Genomic DNA, 12689 nt, shown 5'->3' on the forward strand with positions numbered 1-12689 from the left:
GGGCTCATTTAAAAGTCCCAGCTGGGATCCAACATCTCACCATTACTGAGAGATCAGATGAGCCCTTTGAGATAAAGAACAACTACCAAATTCTGTCAGCTGTGTTTAGTGGTCTGAGATTCTCAGATCCCCATGTAGATGAGACATAAATTCAATAACAGCTTTATAAAATATTGCAGTTGGCTTTAAAACCATCTTTGGAATATCTGACGTGAAGGGTTAAGGTTAATTTTGTTTTGTTTTAGACAAGTTCTGCGAAAAAGACGTGAATCAAAACATTTTTATTCCGCCTTGGCTTTTTTTTTTTCTGCTGCAAAGCATCTCATTTATTGAAAATGGTGTCTGAAAACAAACCACAGACAAACCAGAAAAATAATCACACATTTATGAATATTTAATATCATAGTCACGGCAAATAAGGCGAGTAATTAGTGGTTTCCATAAATTTGCAAATTGTTATTTCATGTTGATGAAAGAGCTTCAGTTTCCCTCATAAATTATTCATGCATCAACAAAAGTTTAGCGGAAAGAAATGAAAAGGAATGAAAAGTGAAAATTGCTGGACTATGTGAACAAAGACACACACAAATGCTGGAAAGTGCATTTGACAACAAAATGTTGACACTGAGCTCTAACAACAGCATTTATCCTAGAAGTACAGTGAAACTTAAATATTCAAATTGCTCAAAGTTGTTTATTGTCATATGTACAAGCACCATGTACCATGTTTTTACAGCCTCTGTATTAAAACCTAAAATTACCTACATGATGCTGACCAGCCAACAGCCTCCAAGCAGAAAATGTGTTAAAAACAAAATAATGTCTTGATGAAAATCTAAACATGGAAAAAGGGTTCTGAGATGGATATTAGCCAAAAAAATATGATTAGCTCAGTATAAAAACTCTATAAGTCCCAACTATTATAGAAAACCAAACATTTGTGTATTAAAATCTTAAAATTTTCACCATGCAGGCCAGACCATCAATCTTTCCCACACCCTCCAAAGTAACTCATCCACAAACAAGGAACATTAGCGAAAAGAGCCTCTTTGTGATTGTTGTCGCGCAAGTGTGTGCGCACTCGTTTAGCGGGGTGGGGTGCAGGGGTTAATGTTTCAGTGGAGCCGTGAGACGCAGTGAATCAGAAAACAAGAGCAAAACAAATCTGTGATCTGGAACTTCCCAAGCACCCACTCAGGAGGGATTAATGAGGAGTACACTGCTGTGAAATTACGTGCCCTTTGAGTCAAGAAAATGGCCTTAGTGGTGCATGACCTTGAAATGAGGTGAGACAAACCTCACCTGAACCACAATTAACAACGTTACATGGGCCGAGTTTGACATTAGTAGACAAAAGAATACAAAAGTCAATAGTTTATGTGGAAAATCGGGTTTTCAACTCGCTCATTTTCGAAGGACGGACACGAGCAGCCTATAAGACCAAATTTGATTAAAAGGTATTTGGGAATAGGAACACTTGCTCGCCAAGCGGATGTTTGTTTGTCTTTGTCGTCCGGTGGCTGCTTTTATCTTTTGTGTAATTCTCTGTCTGCTGAAATGTGTTTAAAGAGATGAATTGGGATTGGAGGAGCCATCCTGACATGATTATGAAGGATTCATCGGGAGCCATCTGCCATCGTTATGAAAGGGGGTGAGGGTGGGTTCGCGTGGAGAGACAGCGGACCTTCTGTTCAGCAGTCTTCCTACTATCACACAATAGACGAGCCTTTAGCGTGTTGAATTAATGCGCTGCCGCATCCAGCTCGCCTTCGCGAGGGACAGTTGTGGGGTCAGGCAGACGCGTCGTAGGTACGAATTCGTTCTCCAAGACGGACGCGGCCAAATGGGCAGAAAATCTGCGATACTTTCCCAGAGCGAAGTCCAGGTAACAGAAGGACGAGGGTTCTCGCTGAACATATAGTCTACGTCATATTCACACACCAGTTGGAGGAATTTAAGGAGCAGATGGGTTCTATTGCTCATCAAAACGTCCAGTTGCTCTTCAAAAAGGACGAGGCCGGAAATGAAGCCAGTGTGAGCCTGTACTGATGGCACATAAGAGATATGCTTGAAAATCACACATTGTTTTCTCTCACTATTTAAATTTGTCTTTGGGTAACAGCTGACTACACAGGCCAACATAAATCTGTTACTGATGAGATTATTACTGTATAAGTATGACACTGATTTTCAGATTACCTTAAGTCTTTATACCACTGTTTTTTTTTATCATTTTAAAGAGATAGGTGGATAAAAACAAGTTTACATATGCTGTAAATAAAATAAATAATCCTGCTACAAAAAACCAACAGACAACAGTGGTTGCCAAAAATTCAACAAAAACAGGTGACAACTATTATTACAAAAATAATGCAATAATCATTGACTAAATAACATAACATGTATAATGTACATAACTTACAATAATAACCTTTTAAAATTTGAATCAAACTTCTGGGAGTGTTGTTTTTTTCTCATATACCTTATTTATTTCTTATTGATTATTATATGGCTCTACAGTGTAAATGGTAATACATAAACAAATGCACACATGCTACAGTATTTTACAATATAATTACATATATTATTTATGATGTTTGAATTTACAGTTAAGGAATTTACAGTTTTTGTATTGTAGTATTTTAACATTTCTTTTTCTCATAATTTAAAAAACTTTTTTTTATTAATTTAAGTCTTTATACCACTTTTTTTTTTTACTATTTTAAATAGAGATTTTATTTTAAATAAAAATCATTCTACAAAATTCACCACAAAAAAGGTGATAACCATCAACTTTTATCACTAAAATAATGCAACAATCAAAACCCTTTAAAAGCATTTAATCAAATGTTACACTTTATGCAGGGACTTCTGTGAATGTTTTTCTCATATATTTACTTGCAAAAACACCATTTAACCAATAATTTCTTATTTATTTCTTATTGAGTATTATATGGCTACACAGTGTAAATGCTAATATATAGTCAAATTCATACTTTTTTCATTCCAAAGGCATACAGTACATTCAACAATATTTTAAATCTAATTACATACATCTTATTGTTTAGAATTTTTTAATTTACAGTTAAGGAATTTACAGTGTATTTTATTGTAGTGTTTTACAATTTCTCTCATAAAAATTTATTTTTAAATTATTTTATCATTTTTTAACCAATAATCTGACTAAATTCTGATAATCCAAAGTCTATGTATTTTTGACAAAGTGTAATCCCGCTCAAGTTTAACATAAAAAAACCAAACAAGTGAAACGGTTGTAGAGGCCATTCTACTAGAATCAGATTTACTGGTGTGATTTTGTTGAACTAATGGTTCACAACTTTTAATTTCTGCTACTTTAGCCAGTTCTGACTGAGCAGTTTCTCTTTAAAGCCCCTGCATCGCATTTGACTTTCCACGGATCCTGTGGACATAAAATCTCACTATAAAAAGATTTATATCACTCTCTTTAAAATTGATTTATATTACATGCCATTTCTCCTCTAAAAAAAGTCAACGATGTGCACACAATAGACAGGGCGATCATTACCACAGTAAAAGGTGGTTGTGGCAAGTCTTTTCATCCTTGCAGGAGAATTAAATTTCACATGACTGCACCTTAAAAAATTCAATTGAATCATATATCGTCAGCCAAGCTCGAGGCAGAGCAAGCATCACGTCCAAAGTGATCATAACTGTGGCCCATAACCTTTGAAGTAAACGGTCAAAAATCTCCAAAATCTCTTTGACAGGCCGTTACAAAGATAAGCCCAAGGAGAATCCGAAGCAAATAATCCCCAGCGATCCACTCTCTTCCCTGCATTGTTTTAACATAGTGCCTCTTTCATTCCACCTATTACAATCCTGCCATCACTTCACATTACAGGTCAAAGTTATGGTGCTTAATTACATGCCGCCTGCTCCTTGCTTCTAATAACCTGTCATTTGGGGGGAATTTGAATGTCACACCATATTGTGGAGCCGTAATGGCATCCGGCAGATCCACTGATGGGACGTTTTAGGACAATTATAGCAGATATTCAAATCGCAGGTGGGATATTGAGTGACCCGCAGCATACACTGATTTTCTGTCACTGAGACACACACACACACACTTCCTCCTCCACACTCAGAACTTGACCCTGCGATCCTCCGCGCTTGACATTGACAAAATGAACGCCTCCGCCGCCGAAATAGTTTAACTGTAGCCTGATCGCTTTTATTATCCTTCTAATCCAGATATCAGCTATTTCATCAGGCCGGAAGATATGCATGTCATGAATTATTTTGACACGGGGACCTTTTAATTTTCTCCAGCAATATTTCATCCCACCAATCAGCGCCTGAAGTCAGCGGTGCCGTGCGGCCGTGGCGGTGTTAGAGGACAGTGCTCTCCCAACGGCTTCAAATCATCTGGGAGCTGTAATGAGCTATGGACACAATTATTATCATCTCCTGTGCTCACACATTTCATCAGCCCAAGGGGGGCAAGATCACACGCACAGGGTGCCTTAAACATAACATGAGCTGTTTTAAACTGTCACATTATATGCCAGGATATTCTAGGTTAAATTCAAACTTTATGACAGCATCTGTTAGAATTTAACTATTTATGTTTACATTAATGCACTTACAATGAAAGTCTAGGGGGCGACAGAGCAACTCATTTTCAAAATAGATCAAATGTCAAAATTCAGGCACTTTCTGATAATCTTCAATAATTTTCTGATGTTTCTCATAATTTTCTATTATTTTCAATAACCTGTTACACTCGAATGTACGTCACACTCTGTTAAATCGTGACTTTAAAGGTACTTTGATAACACTAAAACATTAAACATGTTAGCATGAGGCTAGTGTGATTGAATACCAACAGTTTGCACTTTATCAGCTTTATCAATGTTACTATACAAAGTAATTTAAGTGACCCCAAAGAAATACTTGTAGGAACTCAGTTGCGCATAATGTTACATTCACAGTAATTACACAGATGTTTTCCACCAAGAAAAGTAGTTCCACCTTAAAATGTCAATTATTGCAAAATGAGCTGAAAAGGCACAATTTATGATTGCTTTTCTGTCAGATTTTAGCACTGCTTTGCAATGTTATTAAAATGCAATATTGACAACCAATGTTTGAGATTTCAATCTTTTTCCATTCAGACTGACTTGACTTTAAGTTAGCATGAAATTACAATTCATTTTGTAAATGCATGTTTTAGATCACGTTATAGAACGATTTACCAATACATTTTTACATTATATAAATATGGCCATGGTCAATTTTAAGTCCCTGTATTCAATTTGCAGAGCAATGCCCAATCTCAAAATCCAATTAACAATAGAACTAAATCCCAGATCTCCATTTCTTTTTCTTTTCGATAATCCATTTGACTTGAATTAGCTCACAATATGAAAGAAAAAGATCTGTTGCTACTTCTGAGACTTTGATAACAGTTAAACATTAAAATGTTAGCATGAAACTGTTATTGTAGAATCATCTACAACTTCGTACAAAGCTATATCCAATGTAATGATACATAAAGTACTTTAACCAACCCCAAACAATTCCTTAAAGGAATGATGCATAATGTTACACTCATAGCAATTACAGTAACACATTTGCAGATGTTCATCCGCTGAGAAAAGTAGTCCCGTGTTACAGTTCAAATACGTAATATTACATTTTTACAGAATAATTGCATTTAAAAGTAGTAAAATAATTTACAAGTTTCAAAATTATGTTTTTAAACACTCTAAAATGTCTTGCCCCATTGATTTCTGATTGTAAATACATTTATGTTAACATGTTTTCAGAGGTTTTTACAAAATGAGATGTGATTCGAAATTATTTCCGGTGATAATCAACATTATGCCATAGATTACTTTTTATTTATCCAAGTACTGTTTTAGGCTTGCTAACTCAACTTCATTCAAATATATACATACTCAAACATGGAATTTTAGTTACGTAAATAAGAAACAAACCTCCTTATAAACACTTTTAGGAGCCACAAAACCCAAATTTAGACCTGCATACAATCTTGCATACAGTCTGATTGAACTAACCTTGCTGTATCTTAATTTCTGGAGATAGATGTATGTGGAAAAGCTGGTTCCATTCTGATCTGGTGAATCTATGACCTTCTCTGAGCCAGATGATGACCCTAGATTTCAAATGAAACATTACAGAACATTACACAACAAGACGCCATTCCATCAGCCTTTGAGGAAAAGAAAAATGTTTCAATTAAATCTCCAGTATCAGCACCAGCACTGATTACACACACACACACTTTCACATCCTCAAAAAGTTATTTGACATAAATTACGGGTGTCAGATCATTTTCCTGCACATAGAATGTAATTTACGGCCGATCCCATTGACTGGGAGCTGAACCTCAAATAAAATCGTCAAACTGCCTGGGCAATAAGATGCACCTTTCTCTCCCATCAGCACACAATCAGCCCGCCGGCCGCAGGCAGATTAACAATGCAAATACTGCTCATGATAGCAACGACACATTTATGCACAAATACGGAGCTGTGGTCGATATCTTTGAGCGCCAGGGAGGTTTGGAAGCACTAGCTTTATCTGCTTCCCTCTTCATATAAAATGAACTGCCTAGTGAGAGGAGGGAAGAGATGCATCTGTAATACTCAATAAATTAAAACATGTTTTAGTGGAATTCACAGCAACACACTGTGTTTGTGTCCAAGGTGAGATTAAAGGTCTTTATGACAGTTTGCTTTTCAGTCAAATGTAAAACAATGAAAAACATCAGGTTTATGAGTATAATGAATATGCATATACACTGTATATATTACATAAGGCTTAAACAACTATAAAAGGAGCTTTTCTAGATGGTTTTCAACATCTACATCAGTAAAAATGTTTATGAACAGAGTTCAGTGACTTTATGAATGTAGTGTTTTAAAAACAACAACATAAAAGACAAGAAACTAGAAAGTGCTTCAGTTTACCTGTATTCTTCTGACCTAATTGACAAAAAAAACAATAAAGCATGAAATATTGTGTCATATTTGGCAACTCATAAGTTAGACATTAATATGTTAAATTCATATTGTGGAAATTACAATAGATTTACCTTACGTCGTTGAAAATGTGGCACTTCTTGTTTACCTTGGTACTGCTGGCCCTAAAAGTTTCATAATGTATATATATATATATATATATATATATATATATATATATATATATATATATATATATATATATATATATATATATATATACACACACACACACACATTTTAAATTTATATATACATATATATTACAATTTTATATATATATTCCTTGTGCTGCCTTTATTTGTGAATCACACTTATGGTCTTCGCGGTCAAAAGTGACCAGACACCTGAAATTTAACTTTTTTTCCTTCAGTAAAATCAATCTAATATATTTTTGTTCAATAATATTTTTTATTTTGTATTTTGAGAGAATTTTAAAGTAATTGATATTTATTCAATAATTATTGTAAATTTTTCCCATTGAAAATAGTACACAAACTTTTCTCAAATTTTTGACAAATTATTTTTCAATTAATGTAGTATCTCAGATTAAAATAGAGACTAGGCATTTTGAAGGCAGATTAGGATCTCCTAGTGAGAGCAAAGAAAGAAAAATATGAAATTTCATGGTGTAACCACTAGATGCCTGTATAGGAATCTATAGAGAGGCTTTTGAATTCCCTGGTTGTTTTATACATAATTGTTTACTTTTATTAGGTTGTGGGTTTAAATGTCAAGTCACCTTTATTTATATAGCGCTTTTAACAATACAGATTGTGTCAAAGCACTTAACAGTATCAAACTGAAGGATAGAGTGTTAGTAATGTATAATAATAAGATCAAACACTACATTTTCAGTTAAAGGCATTTCATTATTGAATTGAGTGTATATGTATATTAGTGAAATTATAAGGCATTCTCAAAGACTACTTTTTGTCAAGGTTCTTTTTTTGTTCATGTTGTTTTAAATGTTGATTTGAAGCGTCAGTTTTTGAATTATTATTACTACAGTCAAACCTGAACACAGAAAGCATTTTGTTATACAAAACATTAAAATTATATTAAAATGTAACAAAAATAAACAAGAATGCTTGATCAGAGCTTAATCCTTCTGGGTCTGATCTGTTTTCAACCTCTTATTTCAGTTTTATGACTCATTTTGGCTGTATGGTTATAGCCATACCAGTTAATTTGAGTGTGCACAATTGTGTGTGTGTGAGTGGATGTGTCTGTTTTGCACTCTTGATGTGTAACCGCTTCCTTGCTGTCCACTCTTTTACTAAATTGTAGTTGAATTATTGATTTTATTTTACATAGTTGCTGTGTTACAGGCACACCAGTTCATGGGGTGTGTGTGTGTGTGTCTCTAGATATTTTAGAGTTTCACCCCTTCATTGCTGTGTAATTTTTCTGCATCGTGGGGGATTTGTAGATTGTACACACACAAATTTTCTGCATTTTCACTATTTTTAGGGCCCAAGCCAGTAAGGCGCAGGGCCCTATTGTTCTTCTAAGGATTATTATTTTTTTTTTTTTTTTTTTTTTTTTATTTCAATCATCCGGGCACTTTTGGGGGCCTTAACGTGCCCGAAAACTCTCGAAAATTGGCACGCACGTTGGAACCTGCGGCCATTAGGACGCCGCTGAGGCTGGGACCCGGGCGTGGCACAGGGGCTCTACGGCGCCCCCTGGAAAATTGTCAGAAAGCTTGATGTATAGCTCACACATACTTGCACGTATTCATATGAAACTCGGTACACATATAGAACTCATTGAGCCGAACAACTTCCGCGCAGCATGTCATAGGCTCCGCCCAACAGGAAGTCGGCTATTCAGGGCTGTTTAAAAAGCGCATGCTCTGGAATTTGATATACTCCTCTGAGGATTTCCATACGATTGCCACCAAACTCGGTGAACATGATCTCAAGACATTGGGGACGCTAAATTGCGAAGATATTTTTGATATGTCGAACGGTTTGCCCGTGGCGAGGCGATGAAGTTATGGCGAAAAATGAGACCCAGGAAATGCCTAATAACGTCCACATACATTGTATGATGCAGATCAAACTTCAGTGGTTTGTTCGTTGTATGATGCCGATCGGATAGATGTGACTATTATGACTGAAAGTTATAGCGCCACCAACTGGCTGCAGGAAGTGTGTCGTTTTCAAAATGCTTTGAATTCAGCATCTTCTTTTTACTCGATTTGCTTCAAACTTCACCAGAATAATGTCAAAACACGGCCGATGTAAAACTGTGAAGGGAATATTGATATCTAAAATTATGTTGCCATGGCAACGTGTCAAAGTTGAAAATTCGTTTCTGGTGATTTTGAGGCAGATAACATGTTTAGAATGTCATGAAACTCAACACACATATCAGTATTAATGATAGTTAGACACTGGAAAAAGCTCATAAACGGGCGTGGAAGAGACACTCTATAGCGCCACCTTTTGTCAAAAATGAGGGGGTTAGTTTTAGCTACAGACCCCAAACTCGGTACATAAATTGTTCTAATTAATCCGGACAACTTTCTAATTTACAGTCATTAGCTACGACCAACAGGAAGTCGGCTATATTTATTTTAATGTGGGTTTTTTTTAAAAACGGGCTGTAAACAAATTAATACTCCTCCAAGCAGAAACACGGAAATCACACCAAACATTTTTTATCATGATGCCAAAATACTGATGATGCTAAATTGCGGACGGATTTAGGATATCTTGAACGATGATTTAATGGAAATTTATTAAAGTTACAGTAAAAAAGATATATATATTTTTTTTTTATCTTTTAAGAGCAGCTTCCAAACACTTCATAAAAAATTACATACACAGAACAATACAGTCTGAGGTTATGGGATTAATTTCATGAATTTACAATACACTATGCGGAGGAGAAAATTTAAAAACTATCAGAGCTGCTTTTGAGTGAGAGCTCCCTGCCAGCCTGCCTCTGAGTGAGAGCTCCCTGTCACTGCTGCTGAGTGAGGGGTGGGGGTGGGCTGTGAGTGACTGTGTGAGTGACTGTGTGGATTGAGCCAGTGGGTGAGAGAGAGAAAGAGAGAGAGGGTCTGTTTTTTAAAATCTTAAAAAAATGCTTATAAATCATTAAAGATTTTGATAACACTTTATAATAAGGTCTCATTTCTTAACATTAGGAAATGCATTAATTAACGTGAACTAACAATGAAAAATATATTTTTACAGCATGTTAATTCTTCCAGGATAGTATGAACTAACAAAGAACAATTTTTTTTTAAAGCATTTATTAATCTTTTTAATGTTAGAAAAATAGTCATGTTCAAAAGATAAACTTTAAAATTTAATAATATATTAACACATTTTGGAATTAATATTGATCAACATTAAATGGTATATAATTATTAATTTGTATATATATATATATATATATATATAATGATAGCTACAGACACCAAACTCGGTACATAAATTGTTCTTATTAATCCGGACAACTTTCTAATTTACAGTCATTAGCTACGACCAACAGGAAGTCGGCTATATTTATTTTAATGTGGGTTTTTTTTAAACAGGCTGTAAACAAATTCATACTCCTTCAAGCAGAAACACAGAAATCACACCAAACATTTTTTCTCATGATGCCAAAATACTGAAGATGCTAAATTGTGGACGGATTTAGGATATCTTGAACGATGATTTAATGGCAATTTATTAAAGTTACAGAAAAAAGAGAACTTTTTTTTTTTTTATCTTTTAAGAGCAGCTTCCAAACACTTCATAAAAAATTACATGCACAGAACAATACAGTCTGAGGATATGTGATTAATTTCATGAATATACAATACACTATGCAGAGGAGAAAATTTTCAAACTTATCAGAGATATCCTGTCACTGTGCTTCTAATGTGTGCGGTGGGTGACTGGGTGGGTGACTGACTGTGTGAGTTCAGTGAGTGTGGAGGGGGAGAGAGAGAGAGAGAGAGAGAGAGAGAGAGAGAGAGAGAGAGAGAGAGGGTCTGTTTAAACTTCTCAATAAAATCCTTAAAAAATGCTTATAAAGCATTAAAGGTTTTGATAACACTTTATAATTAAGTCTCATTTGTTAACAGTAGGGAATGCATTAATTAACATGAACTAACAATGAAAAATATATATTTTACAGCATGTTAATTCTTCATTGATAGTATGAACTTACAACGAACTAACAATGAACAAAATATTTTTAATATTAGAAAAATAGTCATGTTCAAAAGATAAAACTTTAAAATTTAATAATATATTAACACATTTTGGAATTGATTTTGATCAACATTAAATGGTATATATTTATTAATGATGTAAATTAACAACAGTTAAATAATGATGTTTTTTAACATTGGTTAATTCACAAATAACATTAAATATTAACAATATATTTTTTACTTTATTCATTTGTGTTAGAAAAAATTATTCATGTTAGTTAATGGAAAAATAAATCATTAAAACCTTTGGTAACTATAATAATTTCTCATTTGTTAGCATTAGTAAATGCATTAACTAACATCAACTACCAATGAAAAATATATTTTCACAGAATTTAAAGTTTTATATGTTGTTCTGTGTGTGTGTGTTTCACAGAGTTGATGGTTTGGATTAACCCTTTAATTGCCGTATCCCTTAAAACCAAACTGCCAGAGGGTTACTGTAATGCGTGTGCTCGCTGGGCACCGTTTTATCGATGCCACCGGGGTGGCGTATGCTGACGGCTTGGGCCCGTCATCGCTGCTCGCAGCTATATTTTTATTTTGTTTTGCCATTTCCCAATCATTTTTCCTATGGTTTTATGCTCATTTTTGACCAAATGATTTGATAATTTTTACGAGCACTTAGCTTTTTGGAATCATGCCCGCAATTTTCTTTTTTGTGTGTTCACATACCAAGTGCCATAAGTCACCAAGTTTTGTACCATTCCGATGAAGCTACAATTTTTAAAATTTCAAATTGTAAATTTTTAGGCCCGAAGACTGCAGAAGGGATTATATATATATATATGTGTGTGTGTGTGTTAATATAAATTAAAACTTTCATATATATACACTTTTTTTTTTTTTTATATAAAACTCCAAATCTGCAAATCTAACATTAAAGGAATGATAATTAAAATTATTTCATAATCTAGACCCAATCCAAACAGGTCCTAACTGAATCAGGGACATTCTGCATAAGATCATATTGGATAAACTAAAATGATCAAAAAATAGGCTACACCAAAAAGCAGATATTTCCGTTTACATGGTAAAAAGCGCTAATCCATTGTTTCCTCAATAATTTATTAATTAAATTATTAACTAATAAAATGACTTTCAAGTCAAGTCAAGAGAGCTTTATTGTCATTCCGCTGTGTGTACCTAAAGGAATAAGATGTTGTGTCACAGGACCAGGTGTTACATAAACATATTTTCACAAATTATAAAAACATTAAAAAAACATCCAGACATCTATCTTATATAAAAATAAGTTTTCAATTATGTGCACACACTGGTGTAACCGGATTTGTCAGGTTGATTTTTAGCCAGATTGGGCAAATTCACAGGATTTTAAGCCCGATTTGCAAGTTAACAAACTCGCCGACAGGTCGGGCTGTAATCGGGGGAAATCAGCGGTGATCGGCGCTCCGCAATCTTTATGTGAACTACAC

This window comes from Barbus barbus (genome assembly GCF_936440315.1).
Source record: "Barbus barbus genome assembly, chromosome: 46".
Taxonomy (NCBI): Eukaryota; Metazoa; Chordata; class Actinopteri; order Cypriniformes; family Cyprinidae; genus Barbus; species Barbus barbus.